Below are 10,024 nucleotides of genomic sequence, written 5' to 3' on the forward strand. Positions count from 1 at the left end.
TAAACTACTCATTCAGTGGTGCAGTTAATATGACGTTTTTGACTCCTTGGGTGTCTGAGACCGAGGTCTAGTGTAGAGATGTATGTAAGAAATCTGTTTATCCAGTATTGGGGTATCTTTCATAGATTCACATGGCTGAATCATTCCCCGTCGCCGAGGCGGGAGTCCCACGGTAAATAAAATAGTAGTGCCAAAAGTGTTAGTAGTAATAGTAGGCCCAAAGAAAAGGCCTAAGGCATAGATCTTAGCAGCCTATCTACCTCATTATGCAATAAGAACCAAAGAATTGGTACCAACCAATCAGACATCAGCACCCTTCTAGAACCTTCTCAGCAGAGCCAGTTCTCCTCAGATTTCCACCGCACGTCGTGTGGAAGGGAGTCTCCCTGAGTACCACTCAGTTTTTCAACTTTCTTCAACATGTCTGACAAGAAGGCCTTGTTCAAGTCCTGCAGAACCTGCGCAAGGAAGAGAGTCCATAGTGATGACCAACATGTGGAATGCATCTACTGCCTCTACCCCAAACATGAGGCAAAAGATTGCAAAATTTGCCGCAACTTCTCTACAAAGACTCTTAGGGATAGGGAGGCGAGAGTGCTTTTGTGGCTTAAATCCTCTTCGGCTGAGGAGGATGACAGAGCCTCTACTTCTAGCAAGAGAGCTAGGTCGAATGACAGCTCTTCCAGTGAGGGGAAGAAACACCATAAATCTTCCCACTCTACTTCTGGCTCTTCTCAGAGGACTCCCATCATTACTTCTGAATCAGCGCACTCTCCTCAGGACTCTGCTCTCAAAGACTCTAAGACGCAAACAGTGAGTAAAAGCCTTTCAAAATCTCTGGCTTTCCCTCCTTCATCGACGATTTCCGTCACTTCTTCTGCTCCTTCATTGACGGAAACTATCTCGACGACGTCTATTACCTCTCCTATTCTGTCGACGAGGATTACTATCCTGTCAAAGAAGCCCATCTTCGAGGGATCATCGACGAAGTCCTCGTCGACGAAGCCAGCGTCGAAATCCTTCATTGACGACAAGAGAAGTGTCGACGAAGTTCCAGTCCACCCCGTTGATGAGCGTCCCGTCGAGGAAGGTCCTGTGGACGTCGAGCACGTCGACGAAGGTCCCATCGTCGAAGGTCCCATAGACGAAAAGCCTGTCGACGTCGAGCCCGTCGACGAAGATCCCGTCGACGAAGATCCCGTCGACGAAGATACTGTCGACGTCGAGCCTGTCGACGAAGACCCCGTCGACGACGATAACTAAAAGCCTGTTGACATCAAAGGTTTCCACTGAGAGTCCCTCGACGACGATGCCAGGAGATTTGCCTGTTCCGTCTACGACACCTGCAATGGCGCCCTCTCATTCTACTCCCATTTTCCCAGGAGTTTTCAACTTAAAACTTTTCAAAGGCATGACTATAGCGATATATCACCGCTTACTCCCTCACATCTCCTGGAAACATATGTGCAGGATGAGGATGATGACTTTGAGGATGACGAGGATGAAGGGCCCTTTGGAATTGCTCGCCATCCTTCCAAATTGCACATCAAATGTCAAGATGACGATGATGAGGAGGAGGACAATTATCAAGAGCATTACTATCAGGAGGACATTGTCGTCCCGCATCATAAACCTTACTATAAGCAACCTCGTCAGAGCGAGATGTCCCATCTGCCTCCGACTCTGATTCAAGACCTGCAAGCCATGCTTGCAGATTATAGACAGCGTTTCCCCCGCAGCCAGTCATTCCGCAGGTTCCACCACCTGCACCGCTTCCCGATCCTTTGCCCTCACCTGATGCTCCTGTTCCAACGCCTCAACTTCCTGATCCTCCACAGGACCCGCGTCAAGGTCAAGATTCAACCTCTGAGGAAGAATCTGAAGAGGGCGAACTACCAGATCCAGCAGATCCTTGGGATTCATATATAATCCCTATGCCTTCGCCACCCACCCCTCTACCATCTGATTCGCCCCCATAGGATATAGGGGGATTTCATAATCTTATGCAGCGGGCTGCGGCCAGGTTCCACTTGCCGGTTACCATTGAACAATCCAACTGTTTTCTCCATGATTTTAAGGAGGAGTCAAGGAAGGTCACGAGAGCTGTCCCCATCATCGACTACATCTGGAAAGAAGGGGTCAAAATTATGAAAAAACCTGCATCTGTGCCAGCGGTGCTTCCGCGGATAGACAAGAAATACAGTGCTCTATCGACTGCGCATTGGATATTGTTAATACCAATTTTCGCCAGCTGGCTGGTGCAGCGGTACTCAGACGCCAGGGTTGGCTTAAGGCCACCACTTTCCGACCAGAAGTCCAGACAAAGATATTGGATATGGCCTATGATGGTGAATCGTTGTTTGGAAAACATATAGATTACGCACTCCAAGCAATAAAGACTGATACCGATACCGCAAGATCCTTGGTTTCCTTGCAGTACAAACGCGATACCCTCAGAGGTGCAAGAGGCCGTGGTTTTTCTTCCAGAGGAGGGTATCAAACCCAGCAGAATAGGTACCAGCCTCAATATAGACAATCGTATCAGTCGTCGTACAGACAATCCAACACGTCTGGTTTCTCTCGTCAAGGCGGACGAAAAAGGTCACAGAATCAAGGCCGAGAGACCACAAGGAAGCAGTGGTCTCTGCAGGGCACCTCCACTCCCCTTCCCCTCCCTGTGGGTGCGACAATTTCAGCTTTTGTGAACAAGTCGGTACAAAAGGGGGTGGTGATGGACGGAGCATCAGAACCAATCTAACACTCACACCCAGTCAACAGATCTGGGTTTGATCCATCACCGTTCTTTAGCCCACTCTGTCACCCCAGTTCAGACATGGCCATATGCAAATCAGTCTGACCCTGTGCCTCATGGGAACAGTCCAGCCCGAACTGCCAAGCCATGCCTTCCCTGGACCGGAAACAAGCTTCCTAGGACCGGTTTCTGGCATTTCAGCCGTCTTCAGGGCACAGGGTCAGACTGATTTGCATATGGCCATGTCTGAACTGGGGTGGCAGAGTGGGCTAAAGAACGGTGATGGATTAAACCCAGATCAGTTGACTGGGGGTGAGTGCTTGCAATGTTCAACACTCCGTCCATCATTTCCTTTGGTTTTTGCTTTGTTCGCCATAAGTTGGCAGGGTATGCTCAGACGTGAGTCCCTTGCTCACTTTGCCACTGGATTCAAGCAAGCCTGGCTGAAGACGGCTGAAATGCCAGAAACCGGTCCTAGGAAGCTTGTTTCCGGTCCAGGGAAGACATGGCTTGGCAGTTCGGGCTGGACTGTTCCCATGAGGCACAGGGTCAGACTGATTTGCATATGGCCATGTCTGAACGGGGGTGGCAGAGTGGGCTAAAGAACGGTGATGGATTAAACCCAGATCAGTTGACTGGGGGTGAGTGCTTGCAATGTTCAACACTCCGTCCATCATTTCCTTTGGTTTTTGCTTTGTGAACAAGTGGCAGGAAATTACATCGGACCAATGGGTTCTGGACCTGGTAAACAACGGTCATACCTTGGAGTTTGTCACTAAGTAACCCACCACACCACCCAAGGGACCCCCTCCCCGTTGTCTTCACTTATTATTCAAAGAAGCTTTAACAATGCTCCACAAGAATGCAATTGAGAAGGTTCCCGCACTTCAAAAGGGGACGGGTTTCTATTCCCGCTTTTTTCTCATCAAAAAGAAATCAGGGGAGTGGCGTCCGATCTTAGACCTTTGCAACCTGAACAGATTCCTCAAGAAGCAGGGATTTCGCATGGTCCCACTGGCAGAAATTCTAGGTTGTCTCAACAAGGGAGATTTTCTGGCTTCTTTGGATATGGAAGACGCTTACTTTCACATCCCAATACATCCGAAGCATCGCAAGTATCTTCGCTTCACCGTGGCTGGCGCCCATTATCAGTTTAAAGTGCTCCCGTTTGGGCTAAAATCTGCTCCAAGGATCTTTACGAAGTGCCTAGCTCCTGTGGCAGCAGCGTTACGATCCCAGGGAATCCAAGTATCCCGTATTTGGATGATTGGTTACTCAAGGGCCCTTCGGGAAGCGCAGTCAAGATTGCTGTGACAACGTCTCTTCGTCTGTTCCACTCTCTGGAGCTTACTGTGAGCAGGAGCAAATCTCAGTTACGGCCAATGCAGGTCCTTCCTTTTCTTGGAGCTCTGCTGGATACCGTCCGCTGCAGGGCATTCTTATCTCACGAACGGCAGGTTCGTCTTCAAAAGCTGGCAATCCTGATTTCCAAAAGAAATTCAGTTTCTGTCTGCATGTTCGCGTCACTCCTAGGGATGTGCTCTTCTGCAATACACCTCGTCCCTTTGGCACGACTTCGGATGAGACCCCTGCAGGAGGAGTTACACCTTCAGTGGCAACAAGCTGTGGGTTCTTTCGACGACATCCTCAGAGTCACACCACGCATAAAAAGCGCTCTACGTTGGTGGTCCCAGATACCCAACCTAGCAGAAGGACTCACTTTCATACAAAAGGTTCCAGACTTTGTCCTCACTATACGGATGCCTCTATGGAAGGATGGGGAGGTCATCTCCAAGATTTACAGATACAGGGGAAGTGGTCTCCAGAATACAAGAACAAGCACATCAACAGCCTGGAATTGCGAGCAATTTTCCTGTCTCTGCAAGCTTTCCTTCCAAGGATTGCAGGTTCTTCGGTACTGGTTCGGACCGACAATACCACCAGCATGTTTTACGTGAACAAGCAAGGAGGGACAAGATCAGCAACTCTATCCACAGAGGCTCAGGAGTTGTGGGAATGGGTCACACTCCACAACATAACCCTCAGAGCAGGACATGTCAGAGGTCTTTGCAATACATAAGCGGACACGCTCAGCAGGACCCAATCGGACTGCCACGAATAGGAACTAGAGCAGGCTCAAGTGCTCAGGGTAGACAGAGCTTGGGGCACGCCAGCACTGGATTTGTTCGCAACAAGAGAAAATAAGAAATGCCGTTATTACGCCAGCAGATACCCTCAACAGGGGTCAAGGGGGAATGCCCTGTCCATGCGATGGTCAGGGATTTGTGCTTACGCTTTTCCCCCGATACCTCTAATACCGAGAGTCATACGCAAAATGAAGTTGGAGGGCTGCCGTCTCATCCTGATTGCACCCAGATGGCCATGCCAGTACTGGTTTCAGGAGCTTCTGCTAATATCCCAGGACCAGCCGATCCGTCTTCTTCCGACGCCCACAATGCTGTCAAGGAACAGAGGTCAGGTACTCCACCCAGACCCTCAGTCCCTACATTTACACGCATGGCTTCTGATTTCTTAGAATTCAAGGACCTGGACATCCCTCAAGACTGTAGGGACATATTGACAAAATCACGAGCTCACAGCACGATAAAACCTTACCGTCTAAAATGGAGACATTTTTGCTGTTGGTGCGAAGCTAACCACGTTCACCCGGTGGAAGCTCCTGCAGAACAGAACCTCCCTTTTTTGTTACATCTGGCAAGATCTGGGCTCTCTTTCTCTTCAGTCAAAGTCCATTTTGCTGCACTTTCCAGATTCAGAAAGGGTGCTCATCGTCCTTCTCTATGTTAATCCTCTTTAATTAAGCAGTTCATGAAAGGACTTTTCCGGGAGTTTCCTCCGGTCAGGCTTCCTCCACCGGAGTGGGAACTCAGCACGGTCCTAATGCAATTAATGAAACATCCATTTGAGCCTATCCATAAGGCTGAACTCAAATGCCTTACCTGGAAGGTTGCCTTACTTCTGGCTCTAACGTCAGCTAGAAGGGTGAGTGAAATTCAGGCTTTCACTGTAAAGGAACCATTCCTACACTTCACTCAAGACTACGTGCACCTCCGAACTAATCCGACATTCATCCCTAAAGTACCGTCACAGTTTCATCTTAATGAACCTGGGAAGTTAAAAACTTTCTTTCCTTACCCATCTACTCCAGTGGAGCGAGCCTTACATTCTCTTGATATCAAGAGATGTCTCAAATTCTATATTCAAAAGACAAAGAACCTTAGGAAGTTTGACCAGTTGTTCGTGGCTTATGGCCAAGCTACTCTGGGGAATGCAGTTACAAAATCCACTTTTGCCAGATGGATAGCATCAACAATCCATTTCTGCCATGACAAAGCTCACAGGCCATTGTTAAGGAAAGCCAAGGCCCATTCCACAAGAACAGTAGCAGAGTCTACAGCATTGTTTGCTGGGGTGACTCTGGAGAATATCTGCCGTGCTGCGACATGGAAGAATGTCCACACTTTTACGAGACATTACTGCCTCCAATCTACGCATCAAGACGATGCAGCGGTCGGACAAGCTGTCCTAAGACATCTTTTTCTTTGAGGCCGTTTCAGGTACCTTTTTTCTACTTTTCACATGTTATATATGTCTATATGTATATATATCTTCTATCATGACAATTGCATTTTCTACGATAATTACATGTTTTACTTCGAATGTTATTGCACTACATGTTGCTTTTCCCTGTGTAGCTTGCATGTTTTTAATTTTAAGATTGTTTTTTCTTATACCTCTTATTAACGAGTTGTGGATGCAACTGAGAGTGTATCAGCACTAGTCTCCCACCATCCGCAAACAACTGTATACTTGGTATACTGCTTGCTATTCTGATTCAGGCATGTGAATCTATGAAAGATACCCCAATACTGGATAAGAAAACAAGTTACTTACCTGTAACTACAGTTATCCAGTATTGGTATCTTTCATAGATTCACATGCACCCACCCTCCTTCCCGTAGAGTCAGTTCTCTATGTTTTGGGACATTTACTTCCCACTTGTGCTAGGAAAATCTGAGGAGAACTGGCTCTGCTGAGAGGGTTCTAGAAGGGTGCTGATGTCTGATTGGTTGGTACCAATTCTTTGGTTCTTTTGCATAATGAGATAGATAGGCTGCTAAGATCTAGGCCTTTTCTTTGGGCCTACTACTACTACTAACACTTTTGGCACTACTTTTTTATTTACCGTGGGACTCCCGCCTCGGCGACGGGGAATGATTCAGGCATGTGAATCTATGAAAGATACCAATACTGGATAACTGTAGTTACAGGTAAGTAACTTGTTTTCTATACTGTGCAGTTCCCACAGGAACAGTGCCCTAGAATTTTAGGAAGATACTGCAAGGTCATTTGATTATTATTTCTGTCAGTGATCCTAGGTCAATTAAGGACCAAGTAGTCTCTTACTTTTTTTGTAGGAAAACAGGATTCTCCAGATTAATATTACCCACATTAAGAATTCTCCAGTGGTTTTCAATTCACTTTTTTTATCTTATGAGACAGTGGTTAGAATGTAGTGACCATAGTAAATCTCTCAGATTTGTCTTTAACTATGTTTTCTAATAGAGTCCTCATTATTGTTTCTAGCCCATTTCCTGATTTGACGAACGATCTTCCTAGCCCATATTTTGTTTGACAGAGTGTGGGATTGTCTTTTCATATGCTTCACATTTAGAGCAATTTCTGCATGCCCCTAGGAACTGTTCAAAAGTAGGTTCTCACTTAGGGAGCGTGATGGTTGGCTGTCAAATAGGAGAAATCATTTTTTACCTGTGGGTTTTTGATATACTCGACTTATACGTTTAGTAAGGCCTCGGTTATCTCAGCCTGACCATGGTTATAGTACAACCTGTGTTGTCGGCCAGTTAGAGAGAACTTTACGGACATAATAGAGACCACAGGTTGAAGAACTCTCTCTCTTCATCCCAGAAATTATGGGAGAACAGAAGGTAGAAAAAGACGCACAATTGATGGACGGAATGCAGAACAAATCAAAACATTCACCCCCAGTCAAGAGATCTGGGTTAAATCCATCATTATTTTGCTCACCATGCCACCCCAGTTTGAACCCAGCCATATGCAAATCAGTCTTGACATTGTGCCTCATGGGTACAGTCCATCCCGAACTGCCAAGCCAGGTCCACCCTGGACCGGAAACAAGCATCCTAGGGCCGGTTTCAGGGTTTCACCCCTCTTCAGCCAGGATAGCTTGATTCCAGTGGCACAGTGAGCCCAGGACTCACGTCTGAGCATACCTGGCACACTTAGGACGAGAAAGCAAAAGACACACAATTGATGGACAGAATGCAGAACAAATCAAAACTTTCATCCCCCAGTCAAGAGATCTGGGTTAAATCCATCATTCTTTTGCTCACCATGCCACCCCAGTTTAGACCTGGCTATATGCAAATCAGTCTTGCCCCTGCGCCTTATGGGAACAGTCCAAGGGTATGCCCAGACGTGGGTCCCGTGTTCTCCATGCCACTGGAATCAAGCTATCCTGGCTGAAGAGGGGTGAAACCTCGAAACCGGTCCTAGGATGCTTGTTTCCAGTCCAGGTAGTTCCTGGCTTGGCAGTTCGGGTTGGACTGTACCCATGAGGCACAAGGTCAAGACTGATTTGCATATGGCTGGGTTCAAACTGGAACGGCATGGTGAGCAAAAAAACGATAGATTTAGGCCCAGATCTCTGTACTGGGGTGAATGTATGACAATGTTCTGCATTCTGTTCATCAACTGTTGTTTTTGCAATTGTCACCCCAAGTGGGAAGTATATGCCCAGACGTGGGTCCCGTGCTCTCCATGCCACTGGAATCAAGCTATCCTGGCTGAAGAGGGGTGAAACCCTGAAACCTGTCCTAGGATGCATGTTTCCAGTCCAGGGAGGACCTGGCTTGGCAGTTCGGGCTGGACTGTACCCATGAGGCACAGGGTCAAGACTGATTTGCATATGGCTGGGTTCAAGCTGGAACGGCATGGTGAGCAAAAAAACGGTGGATTTAGGCCCAGATCTCTGTACTTGGGTGAATGTATGACATTGTTCTGCATTCTGTCCATCAACTGTTGTTTTTGCAAAGAACAGAAGGTAGAAACAGCAAGCCACCTACCTTGAAGGTTAGGGCCACAAAGCACACACACTCTGAGCATCTATAAAATTCTCCAAAACTGCCTTCGATGTGCTGTAGTCTGGTCAGCAAGGCACCTGAAGAGATGGGGCTGTGCCAGAGAGGTGTTCAGAAGATAAATGCAGTTGTCAAGCTGGCCTCAGTTCCATGGGGTATTAAGCAATCTGTCATAACTCCAATGTACAAAAAAATAGCAGCAAACCTCATAGAAAGGGCAAACAAGTGCCACTTCCACAGCCTCCCATTCTCACGTATGATAATGTAGGCTTAGCTCACAACCAGGATCAATATCATAGGGAAGCAAACACTGTCCTGCATTGTTGTTATTCGAGATTCAAATTAAAAAAAAAAAGCAGTGAAACTGATTAGCTGATGTCAGAAAGAAGATCCTGTCTTCACTCACCCTTACAGTGGGGTCTAATCCTTCTTTTCTGATCAGAGCTGGCTGGTCAGAATTAGCATAAAAGTCGCATCAATCAAACACGTCACCTGTAGTTCCTCCCTTCGCACTCAATTTTCAACATCTATTTAGGGCCTTGGCTAGTGTAATCATGAAACACCAGCCGCAGATCCAACTATACGCAGGCTGTGCACAGGTCTGCAGCAGACTGGAGAACAAAACAGGAGCAATATTACAAACTGCCTAAAGCTCACCCACCACTGGATAATGGATAAGTGCCTGAATTAAGCCAAAACCTAGAGCTTCTTTCTCCATCATGGGATTCTTTGTTGATGTCCATGTACAGGTTAATATCTCCATGCAGGATCAACAACATGATCTACTCTTTCTGGATTTTGAGAGAATGCCTATGTAGGAGAACTATGATTACAAGGTAAGTTACATTTCATGAAAGAGACGCTTTAGTAAATTTCTCTACTCCATCATGACATGTTCTCTGATATCCCTAAACCGTCGACCATCTCCAGTAATTCTGCTCATGTGCGAAGATATTCTACTGTTTATGGGTATGAAAGAGAATAATATTACAGGTAAGTAACTTTTTCTTATACTGACCTTTCCAAGAACACACTCTCAGCTGTAACAACTTTACAACCACTTTACAGAAAGTGAAAAATCCATGGCTTTATCTCAACGTCCCACTTCCTTATCTGATCCCAGTTGTGA

Source organism: Triturus cristatus, chromosome 4_2, assembly GCF_964204655.1.
Source record: "Triturus cristatus chromosome 4_2, aTriCri1.1, whole genome shotgun sequence".
NCBI lineage: Eukaryota > Metazoa > Chordata > Amphibia > Caudata > Salamandridae > Triturus > Triturus cristatus.